The sequence below is a fragment of the Falco rusticolus genome, chromosome 16 (assembly GCF_015220075.1).
Source record: "Falco rusticolus isolate bFalRus1 chromosome 16, bFalRus1.pri, whole genome shotgun sequence".
Classification (NCBI taxonomy): domain Eukaryota; kingdom Metazoa; phylum Chordata; class Aves; order Falconiformes; family Falconidae; genus Falco; species Falco rusticolus.
In genome coordinates this window covers 4,997,411-5,009,825 of record NC_051202.1, presented here as the reverse complement: position 1 = coordinate 5,009,825, position 12,415 = coordinate 4,997,411, and positions in this window count along the sequence as shown.

Sequence of the window (12,415 nt, the reverse complement as noted above, 5' to 3'; positions counted from 1 at the left end):
TCCATCCCAACTTTCAAGCCAGGCTTCTTGCTTCCCAGCCCGCCCCACTCTCTTACACGTGGAGCCTGAGCAACCGGTTCAACCCCAGCTCTGCTCTGCTGGTGATGGGGATGAAGAGCCAGCGTCGCCTCCCCCCAGCCATGCTCCTAAATAATAACACACGCACACACAACCGCGTACTTCCCGCTGACTTCGGCGAGACCTCTTGTCTGCTTCCCCCCGTGTCCTTCATGGGGAGAGAGAAAGTGGTGGGAAAGTTATTTCCCAGGGCACCCAGCCGGCTGCAGCAGTGCCTTTGGGCTTGGAACAATGCTTGGAAGGGAAGATGGGGAAAAAATAGACTGGGATGACGGTGTATGAACTTATCCAAGCAGCAGCAGTGCATAGTTTGTGGTGGAAATGTCCTTGAGTTATTTCCTACAGAAATCTGGTTTAGGTTAGGCAGCCCTGCTAGCAGGCTGAGATCTTCACAGCTCCGAGTTCCTTTGCTGGACTTTCATTCATTTACCACCCGCTTTTCTGCTACAGGGTTTGCTTTTCCCCAAGGAGATCTGCGGGCCTCCTCCCTGGCTGGTTTTCCAAGGGATGTTCCCAAAAATGCATCTGCTGGTGGCTGGGATTTCATTCACAGGAGGACACCATGGGACTCCTCATCAGGTCACACAGGGCTGGAGCCCCCCAAGATTTTATTCTTGCCATCCATCACATCCCTGTGTTGGGGCTTCAGGAATGAGTCAGGGACTGTGCCCGGGTTTGGTGGCTGCAGTTGGGTGAGATGAAGCTCCCAGAGCAGGTTTGCCCAGCAGAAATGGGGGCATCTGTTGTTGGGACCTCTCCATGACACCAGAGCACAAGAAAAACAAATGGGCATCTGAGTCTGGGTACTTATCCAGTGACTCTCAGTGCTTTGGGGGAAAAACAGGGAAGGTAAGAACAACTGAATTCCCATTTGGAAGCACTTCTAATATCTACTTGGATGTGAACTGTATCATCTAGGTGCTTTTTGAACAAATCAGTCCTTGCAGACCACCGTCATCATTCATAAGAATTGCACTTGGGACGGCACCAGCATTTGTTCCCATTGCACCTTCATGCATGTTGCAAAGCTCAGACCTCCCTCTCCATAGCTCCATCAGCTCCTGCTTAGAACACCACGTCCTAAATTTTGGGACCCCGCTTTGAATGGCTTTAAACAGCCCTACTTTTCCCAGACAACGTCACCAGCGCTCTCTGAAAAGCCATCCCCTTCGAAGCATCTGGAAGCTGAATGCACAGAAGTTGGTCGGTCAAAAACCACAAGTCATTTTTATGCACCACCAGAAACTTCTGTGTTTATTTCTGTAGTTACAGCAACCCAAAACGAAGATCTCTACGGCTTAAAAAGAATGTCTGAGAAAACTGTCAGCAAGGCTGAAAGACGGGTACAGGAGGGATGTGCTCAGCAAAGAGACAAGGATGCAGGTCCTCATGCAACACAGGGCTGGAGGAGCATCACCTGCTCTGTGCTGGTGCTCCTCCTGTGCCACCTCATTTTGGTCATGGCCAAGGCAAGATTTGGGGCTAAATTCTTCAGATCTTTCTTCTATCCACTTTCCCAGCCTAATCCAGCCTTTGTCTTCGATGGGTCATCTCCGCGCCTGCACACGGGGAGCGAGGACCAGCTTGCAGATTCGTGCAAACCCAGCTGGCGAGCGCACACCAGCCTACGACTGATTTGTATCAGTTTTGCTTGTGTGGTTAGGCAAGTTTGAATCACAAACCAAATTGTTTATTAAACTAATTTAGCTAAAATGTGCAACTTCTGGAAGCAGCCTGCGCTCTATTTTTTTCCCCCCTCCCTTACAAGCCCGATGCTCATGGTGGGGGAATGAATGCTCCAGCTGCTGAGATTTCTGAATCCACACATAAAACTTTATTTGTTCTCTTTCTGTTTATCATTTCCATAAGCCATCCCGGTAGGAATTGCACATTCCTCGTTGCTAATTTTAACGGAGAACGACTGCACAGATCCCCAGGCAGCCACCAGGAATGCTCCCATGGAAATTGCATCGCGTTTTCCTGCCATCGTGTTGTGTGCGCACTGGGTGACTCTTCCTGAGAAGACTTGCAAATGGCTTTTTGTTGAGCTGCTGGCCTTGGGTTTTGGTTTGGTTTTTTCCCTTTGCTGGTGGGTGAGCAAGCAGTTGGCACGGCCTTTCCGGTCCTGAGGCTGCCGATGACTCACTGTGACCAGGCGAGGGTGGCCACATCACTCCATAGCTTTTTTCCTGCGTTGTCTTTTGACAACCATCATTTTGGGTTGGGGTTGTGAGGTTTTGGGGACGGGCACCAGCTTTGTGCTGCGTTGGTGGCTGGGAAGGAAAAGATGCAAAATCTCATTTTGCTACTGCTACAGCATCTCAATGCTGGGATTAGGGAGGGATGGGCCTCTCATCGGCACTGGGGTGTGTTTCCAGCTCAAAATATGGTTTGGTTGCAAAAACTCTCCCAAAACTCAGGTGAAAATCCCAGGCTTCTTGTCAGCAGCTCTGCTTTGGCAGCATGATGGGATCTCCGCAAGAAGCTGTGCCCTCAGCTACAAGACATCAATGCATTTCTTTGAGCTAGAGCAAATATTCGGGAGGGGGTGAACCAAACAAGAGCCCCCCAGGCTCCATTTAAGCCATGGCAGCCATGAGCGAGCCCTTCCAGCAGTTAATGAACCTCACCACCAAAGACATCTTCCTCATTTCCACTTCCAGTTTGTTCACTGCCTGGTTTTTGCCTCCGGATCCTTCAGCCCTCCGCTGCCAAATTTCTCTTCCCTGCGGAGGCGGGGAGCCTGCAGGTCAGATAAGCCCTTTCCTACCCATAGGGAGAGAAATGAAGCTCCCGGAGCCTCATTCCAATCATTTTCCTTGCTCTGCCCTGAATCGCAGCCAATTTTGCAGCTCCACCACTCTGGCTGTAAATATTGGTGCTGCTGGAGCCCAAAAGCTGTCACAGCATGGGGATGGTCTTTGCTGCTCCTGGTCCGTATTCCCCTGATAATTCACCCCCAAATCAGTTTCATAAATTGGCAGAGCCATGAGACCAGGCACCCTTTTGGTTGTTATCCTTATTTTACCAGGGAACAAGGATGCACAGATATCAAAAATGAGGACAGGTCTTACCAATAGCTGGCAAACCCCACAGCAGCACCAAGCAAATTCTCACACAGCAACAAAAATCTTGCAAAAAAAAATCATTATTTCTATAACATCTGAGACTGCCAACTGTCTCACACCTGCTTAGATGCTGAAACCACTTTGAATTACCCAGCTGGCACAGAGCACTCATAGATGCCCTTTGCAAAGGCACCCATGGGTGCTGGGAGTCCCAGGGGGGCTTGAGGAGGTGCTGGGCAGCTGGAGTAACCGCAGGAGCTGCTGGCAGCCCAGAGAAATCAGAACAGATCTGACACCGTGGGATCTAAACCCCTCAGCACGTCCCAGCCAAGAGCTTGGCATTGCTTTTAAATAGGTCAAGTGACAAGAGATTTCCAAATTCAACTGGGAGACAGGCTGTCGGATCGAGATTTACACTTAAGGGCATGAACCAGTGCAGCTCCGTGGCTTTGCACCCCGCGTCACCCAAGGATGGTGGCAAAATCACACCGTTGGGGACCTCCCCCCCTATCAACACACATGGCAGCTAGCAACTCCTCGGATCCACAAGCCCTCCTGCAGCCCAGCCAGTGCTGCTCGCTCGCCTTTTTTATTTATTTTGCATTTCATTCCCTCTTTCTCCTCTTTCCCTTGCTGGCATGAAGCCCTCGGCTCCTATTTTTATCAGTGGGGATTGGATCTGCCATGAAAGCCACCACGTGGGACCTCACAGGAGCAACACCACGAACCCAGAAAGGGGAAAGGGAAAAATAAATAGACGCATTGCCCCGTGCCAGCCAGCCGGGCTGGGGGCTGCTTCTCACGGGGGAGAGAAAAGCCGAGCCGGGGCTGTGCCAGTTTCATGCCCAGAGTGCCGTTTCCCCCGCTTGCTATTTCTTTGGTGCCTTCACAATGAAAAACGAGCCCAGTGATGCAAAGCCCGGCGATTTACGGGGAGCTCTGCTCCGACAAGGGCTTTCCGCTTGCCCAGACTGGGGGGATGCAGAGGAGAAGGGGTTTTAGGGGGGGTTCAGGGGGAGAGGAGCACAAGCTGGCAGACGGATTGGAAACAGATGCTGAAGATGCTCACACCAAGGGCTGCAAAATGCCTCCAGCCCAGGCCAGAAAGGGCAACTTCACCCAGGGTTCGGGGCAGGGGGACAAAGTGCCTCCATCTGCCTTCACCTGGCACTGCTACCGAGCCCGTTTCGAGCATCCCTGAGCCCACCAGGCCCTGAAAGAGCAGGATGGATTCAAGCTGGATGAGACGATGCTCTGCAGAGCTGAGTTTGGCTTTTGTACATCATTAAGGTCCAAAATCCCCTGGGTTAATTTTTAATCCTCTGTGTTGATGCCTCAGCTGTCCCCCACCTTCCCAGAAAAGCATTTTGGGGACCCAGGCAGGTGTCTTTGGAAAAACACAGCCACTTGCCAAGGCTGTTCATAGGAAGCAAGTGCCCTGCGCGGTTCAGGCAGAGCATCCTACTGACCTTCCCACAGGACCCTGATCCCCGCAGCCCCGGGGGTCCCGGCCACCAGGCTTTGTGCACAGCGTCCCAGGGAAACCCCAGACAACATCCCCCGGTGACCCCCAGCCCACCCTCCTGGGAGACATTTGGGGAAAAGCCGGGGAAAAGCTGTCAGAGGTGTGGGCATGGGTTTATTCTGCACCATCGGGTTTATACTGGCCAGGCACATGGGTAACTGGAAACAGGTTTTGGTGAAACAACATAGCAGTGGTGGAGCTGGCAGGAGCAGCCATCCCACCCCGCTCCCAAACAGGGACCCCCAGCATTCATGTGGATTTTTTTAAGCCAGCCAGGGAAGGCTTGGGAAATGGGTTTGCACTTGGGGAAACTGAGGCAGAGAAGGTGAAAGAGGGCAAAACTTCCTAACAGCTCCACATCACAGCTTCTGCCTCCTAAACCTGCACCGTGGGACACCTGCCAACCCCTCCTGCCCTTCCAGGGCGGCAGCAACCCCCTTTCCTGCTGGAAAACACCCCTCCCTGATGTCTTGAGCTCATTTAGCAAAGGGCTCAGCCCCCTCGAGTGGAGCCCCTGGCGTGAACAGCAACTCCATCACCAGCGCAAAGCCACAGCCTGGATTTTTGCAGGGATGGGGAAGAGGAGAAACACAAAATACCCCAAAGGAAAATCCCAGGTGGAGATTTTTATTTTTAATTTTCCTTGGAGCGCCTAATCCCTGAGAGGCTGATTGCTCCCCTCGGAAAGAAACCCCTTCCTCTGGCAGAGTGTGAGCTCAGCAGCACTTTGCTCTCCCCTCCATCCCCCCCAGCCCACACAGCCACCCACACCCCTCTTCCCCCCAGCCCCAGGGCTGCCGGGGTTTGGGCTCAGGGCCCCCAGCTCACTGGTGGTCTGTGGCGGGCACACTGGTGGTCTGCACCGAGCCAACGGGTTGCATGGCTTTGGCTTCGCCTCATCCTTTCCAGCTGGTAAATGTCATTAATGGAAGCTGAAAATACATGGCACCGTTCCTGCGATGCCTTTTCCACGGTGCCAGAGCTGGAGCAGGAGGAGATGGGAGGGAGGGGGCCAGGGATGACCCTGGGCAGGAGGGTGGTGGGTTTGGGATGCCAGGAGGGGGGAAGGAGAAGGGAATGGGAGGGAGAGGGGGGGTGTAGGAAGGCAACCAAGAACCTGCGCAGAGCTGGGCTGGGGTATGGAGGGGGAGGCAGCGGGTCTCAGCACTCTGGGTCCACCAAGGGCAATTCAAGCTGGGGGGAGGCATCTGGGCATGCTGGTTTTAGCCCGTGCAAACACAGTGCTTGCTTAGGGAAGAAATAAACTCAGGTCAGTGTGGCCAGGGCTGAAGTGTCCTGCTCTCACCCCAAACCCCAAAGGATGCTGCAGGCAAGGAGGGCGCGCAGCATCCCAGGAGCATCCCCACCCCAGGGATGCAGCATCTTGGGGAGCAGCCGTGTCCCTGGGCTCCCCAGGAGGCAGCTGGGTGCTGGCAGGCACACAGCCCCCCCGACAGCTGGGTTTTGGCCCTGGTCGCTGCCTCCCCTCTGGAGCAGCCTGGCACAATAGCTCATTGTGGGGCTGGCTTTCAAGCGAGGCCAGGGGACGGCAGCGCTTGCCGGCGCGGGGAAAAGGCCGCTGGAGGAGCCGGAAAGTTGCTGTTGGACAGTGTTCAGAGGCCTCGGCGCAGTGGGAGGGAGCCGGCCGCGGAAAGCAAACAGCGCGTGGAGCGGAAAGTGCTGACTCCAAAAGGCATCCCTGGCACCCCCGGCACCCCCCGCAGCAGCACCGCCCCGGGCAGGCGAGCCCCAGGCGGGTGGATAGGGCCCAACATCTAAATACTTCCCAGCAGCCCTAAATCTCCAGTTATTCTGGTGTAAGGCCCTCACTGCCCCCAGCGAGCCATGAGCAGCACGCGTGCAAGGGGGTGCATGCGTGTGCAAGGGGGTGCGTGCATCCGCGCGGGTGTGCATGCCCCACATCACCCGGGGAAGGGGTAAAACTCATCACCTCGCTCCCGCAGTGCCCCGCCCTGTCTCCTTACATCTCTCCATCCTTCTGCTGCCTTCCCCTACATTCACCTTCCTCCTCTTTCACCGCCTCCTTCCACCTCTCTTGTTCTATCTCAGAGATTTCTAGAGAGCCCTTCCCTTAGTTTAGCCTTCAGTAATCTAGGTTCCTGTTTCAATCTCTGTTTCCCTCAAGCGCCAGTTTAGATGTCTCATTTCGAGACACCGACCTGAAAAATACCCGTTTGCTTTCTGGCCTCTATTTAGAGCAGCAGCTCTTGGTGCAATGCGGCTGCTTTCAAGGGTGGAAGAGCCCCTCCATCCCGCAGGCACCAGCCCCCGGCCCTGGGGACACCCTGCCTCCTGCTCCACTGCGCTGCTGGATGCACGTGTCCCTGGACACATATATATGCTGGAGTCTGGAAAAACCCTGCTTGGTGCTCTGGCTTTGTTGAAACCACACGCCCGAGCAGCCACACAACAGCACCTGGGGCCAAGAAGCCATGCAAAACCCTCCTACGGGTGCTATTCCCCACGCAGGCAGGTTTTTTTCCTGCTGGGGAGCTCATCCCTCTCAGTAAACCCACCCCTCAAGCTAAACTTTGATGCTCTTTTACTAACAGCTTGCTCGCAGGATGCATTGCTGCAACAGCCAGGCCCTGCTTTTGGGGGTGCAGAGCTGTGGCCGGGATGCTTTTCCTGCGGGAACAGCTCGAGCTCCCTCCCCAAACTCAGCTTCCCCATCCCAAATCTCCTAAGCAGGTTATTTATTACAGCTGGTGCTGGCCCGGAGAGCCTCAGCATGGGAAGCAGAGGTGAGAGGGCGGGACAGGGGCATCAAGGGGGGGGCATCTGCTTAGTCTGCCACCTCCGGTGCTTCCTTTGGGTGAGCAGGGAGGTGGGGTGCTCAGCTCCGGGGCTGTTAACTGCTGGCCGTCATTTCCCTAGCTGGTACCCCAGGTGCACGGGGGCTTCCCCCGGCAGGCCACCGGCCGGTATTTTTAGTGCAAGCCTTAAAAGTCTGCAGTTGCTGGGAGGGGCGATGAGGATGCTGGCTGCCTGCGGCTCAGCTCCCCTTTCAGTTTTTAATCCCTCTCCTTCCCTCTCATTTGCAAGGACCAGCAGCATCCTCAGGTTTTGCAAGGATGTGCAGAGCGCTGTGTACTCCCCTGCTTGCACAGCCCTTCTGCAAGGGAGGCAAAACACCCCCCCCAAAGGGGGGGGCACAGTCACCCCTTTGCTTTTTAGCTGCTCCCACACATTGAAGAGCCGCTGGCATGGAGCGGCTGCAGAGACTTGAAAGCGGCGGATGGGAAAGGAGCTGCACTTGCTGTTTATTTACCCAGGGCGGCCGGGCTCTGCCGAGCACGAGGCCACACCGGCTGGTCCGCTGGCTCCAGCTGCGATGAAAAGAGCGACGGCAAGATCAAGGTCCTGCGACGGCAGGATCAAGGTCCTGCGGCAGCTTGGCTGGCGGTGAAGGCAACGGCAAGCCCCTCTCCTGCTTGGAGCTCCACGTCTCCAAACGTGGATGGAGCAGGCTGGGTGCTCACCCGCTGGCTGGTCCCCAGGGTTGTTCCCGTTTTGGAGTCTCACCCAGCCCCTCTGCCAGACCCTGGTGTTACTACGCTGGAGGTTAGCTGAGCTTTCGGTACACAGCGGTGTCCCACAGGCATCCCATGACCACGCTATGGCTGCAGCGAGGACCATCGTGGTGCTCCACACCTCATCCTTCAGTCCTTCCCTGGCGCATCTGGCTTCCTGCACGGCTGCAAACTGCATTACTATAAATGGAGGTATTATAAATATTTCTTCTCCTGGATTCATCCGTTGCATCCTCTTTTACGCAGATGACTTCTCCGCCCTTCTCAGTATTCAACAAATCTGCGTAGCATGTTTCTGAACGCTTCGTCCAAGCCACGTCATGCTGATTCAAGCAAACAAGCGTCAATGATATTGTCCTCTGGGAATTTCCCATCACGCAGACTCACCAGCGCTATGAATAAGCATCAGCTCCTGGATCACGAACCTCTCCCAGATGCCAGCTTCATTAATCAGCACTTCCAGACCTACACACTAACGGGCTCCGATCAAACCCCCATCCAATCAGGCACGACACAGATTTCCTTTCGGCTCGATGAGGATGAGGGGATACCCAAGCCAGCATAAAACCTGCTGGGAAAAACAAAATATATAAAAATACATGTATTTGTCAAAGATCTGAAGCACAATGGTCTAATTTGATCTATCGGGAGCCTAAAGGCAGATTTCCTCTCTTAATGGAGCACAGCCTGAGGTCTTGAGTGGGAACGGGGGTGCCCAGTAGCATCTTCACACCGCAGCGAGGGCGAGTTGGCGGTCACGGGGCTTTGCCAGTTGGCTACACCTATTTCACAAGGGCCTGCTGAAGAAAATATACTACAAAAGTCATCTGAGGTGGTAAACCACAGATATCCCAAGCTCCCAGTGACGATTCAAGATGAAAGACCATTTTGAAACCCTGGAATTGTCCCTGGGACAGCAATGAGGAGTGGTGACAGTCTCCGAGGAGCCGGAGAGGACAAGTTGTGCTCCCAAAGCGAGAGGGAGCCGGTGGGGCACAGCATCCCCCTTCTCCAGCCCCCAAGGCTAGAGGCTGCAATGCCAGCCAGACCTTTATTTCCTATAACCACACACTTTTCTTTAGTAACAATAATAATAATTAAAAAAAAGTTACTGGGATTTCTAAGTGTTTGCATTGGTTTTCCACTTTGCTCCCCGAATTTAAAAAGTAAAGGCAATGAATAAGCACACCGACACTGAAGGTTATGAATTATTCTTCTTTTAATTCCACATGGTTTAAAATACGATATGAAATAAGGCTACAGTATATAAAAAACTCTCCAGCAAAATGATGTGCCAGCATCAGCAATTAAAACAAAACCAATCCCCTCCTTCTTTAAGAATTCAATGTAGGAGGGACTTTTTTTTTTTTTTTTAATCCTTTAAAAACGGAACAAAACAAAACACAACACACGGACACACACACACATCGCTACATCTCTAAGCTACCTCAGCTCAGTTTTTTTAAAAAGCACCTGCTTTTTCCTTTTTTTTTTTTTAATCTTGCTTTTAAAATTTTTTTCCACTTTTAAAAAATATAAATTATATGAAAATACAAGTTGGAAAATAGTCGAACAGCACAATATAACAATCTCTTTTTTTTTTCTTCTATGTTTATCAGCTTAAAAAAAAATCCCATGTGTAAAAACAAAACAAAACAAAACAAAAGACTTTTTTTTTTTTTTTTTTTTTTACTGAGGCAGTTAACTCCTGGAGATATTCCATTATAACATATATGTATACATAGATTTATCATTTATTTTAACCTCTTTGGAATGTAGACAACAGCTCACAGATGTTATATAGACCCTACCAGAGAGCAGAGCACGCCAAGGCATCCCAATTTTGCGACGTTAACAAGCAACCAAGCCCTAAAGCCTCACAGAAAACCCCTCCAGAAAAGCAAAAGTCAGAAGACGGAGATGTTTCCTGCAGCATCTGAATTTATCGGTGCTTATGGGGACCATTTTTTTGGAGGAGGTGTTGGTTTGGAAAGACGTGAGAAGGTTCTCCCATACAGGATCTTCTACTCCTCACCCTGTTTGGCTGTTTCTCCACCTGAGCAATCACGTCAGGAGCGGGATGGTGGTAGCGTGGAAATAAAATAGGGTACGGCCATCCTACACACAGAAATGGAGAGGGACAGGCAGCAGAAAAAGTGCCTGCATTTTTCATCAGGGTTTGGTTTTTTTTTCCCTTTTACTAAGTCCCACATACCGACTGCCGAGGCCCCAGAAAGCCGTTTGCAAGCGCTACGCTCCCAAGGCAGGCTCAGGCTCTGCTGGGGGGGCCAAGGGGACATGTCCCCCCACAGAACAGCACATCATGAGCAGGACACAGAAAACATCCCCCCCAAAAAATCACCAAAAGCACCTGAGACATTCCAAAACGAGACAAAATTACCCAATTTCCAAAAGCCATGTGTATCTCCCAAGGGTGAAGCTTGCTCCCGTGCAGAGAAACCAGCACAGGAGCGAGTCCTGTCCCTGGCAGATCTCCATCATCCCTCTCAAACCCATCCTTCTGGCCCAGCACATGTGAGTGGATTAACCAAATTTTCACGGCCTCAAAGAACAGGAGGACAGAGGGTTTGGGTTCCAGCGCATCTGGCTCAGTACACCCCTCGCCAACAGTTCAACAGGCAATGAAAAAGCAGAAGAGAATTAAAAAAAAAAAAAAAAAAGGAAACAAAAACAAATCTGCAAATTTCCAGTGTATAAACAGCACACAGCCCTCTCTGGGATGGTCTCTAGAATGGGAATAAAAAGTAAAGGAAAATAGAAAATGATGAACCTGACATTCCTAGGGCTGTACTGCCCTTTTCCTGCTGCACCGGCTGCGAGCTGGGATGGCAAACAGCTGGGAGAAACAATGGAGAAGCTCCAGCCGGGGGCTACTTCCAAAAAACAGAGCTGCTTTCCACGACTCACCCTTTCTAACCTTTAAACTATCTTGCCAAAATCACTAGGAACACACAGGTTCAGCTTAGAAACCTGGAAAAAATCAGCATGGCGGAGTGAACATGGGATTCGGCCTGGCAGAAAGACGGGGCCGATACCTGACCATCGGAGGGAAATTTTATCCCTGTTGTCTGCTTGGAAAAGGCACTTCAGCTGCAGTGGAGCATCTGAGCAAAGCAGGAGACACCTCCTGGGACACGGCATGGGGCCAGGGGCAGAAGACAGGGTGCCTGGCCTCCTGGCAGCACCCTTTCTAAGGGCGTAAGGGCGATTTTTCAAAGCGCTGCTAGAGGTGGCCTGTGACGGGTAAGCTAAGGGCACTTTGCAGCTGCACGCAGGACAGCGACCTTGAACGCCTAAAAAAACCCCAACTGCTGAAAATCCAACCCCTGGGGTGTATCCTGTTGGGATGCTCTGTAACAACTCCGCCCCTGCACACCTCTGGGCTGTCACAGCTTGCTCGACTCCCTCTCCAGCCTGCTCAGCAGCTCGGCGAGCCTTGGCTCTGCGGTAGAGCTCTGCCCTGGTGCCTCGCTGGTGCGGGGCCTCATCCAGATCTATGTTTGCCTTTCCTCTCTCCAGCTCAGCTGCTCTTCTTTCTCCCATCCTCCCTGTCTGCTCGAGGCGGTGAGCTGAAGTTTAACTTCCAAGTGGGCAGCGTCCCTTTCCTCCTTCGGTGCAAGCTCCTTTCACCTTCCTTTCATCCTCTCTGCCTTCCTTTCCCTCCATCCCACCCTTTTCTTTCCCTGTGCTCAGTGGGATGATGCGCAGCCCCAGCACCGTGAGCTAACAGCACAACTAATAAACTCCCTTACCTAAACCGCCGTCTGCTTCCATCCCCCCTGCCTGGAGCTCCCCCTGGGCCCACTCATTTCCCCTCCACCCTCACCTTTTTTTTAAGCACGCAGCAGTTTGGGGGCTGACTTGCCCCCAGACGACCAGATACAGAGGTGCTGGGTCCCCCCAGCTCTGGAGGAGGTGGAGGAGAGCTCAGCACCCCTGAGCATCACCTTGCCCTGGGGTCAAGCTCCCCATCCAACACTGCCTCTGTGCAAGGGGGTTACGTGCCCATGGATTTCAGCTCTTTGCACGCGGAGTCCCGTCCTGCCGACCCGACGCATCAGCCTGTATCCGGCAGGCATTGCCCAGTGAGCATTTTGGGAAAGCCTCTCCCCGCCTCACCCCTCACTGCTGTCTCACAGTGCCCCTGTAATGAATGCAACGACCTAAAA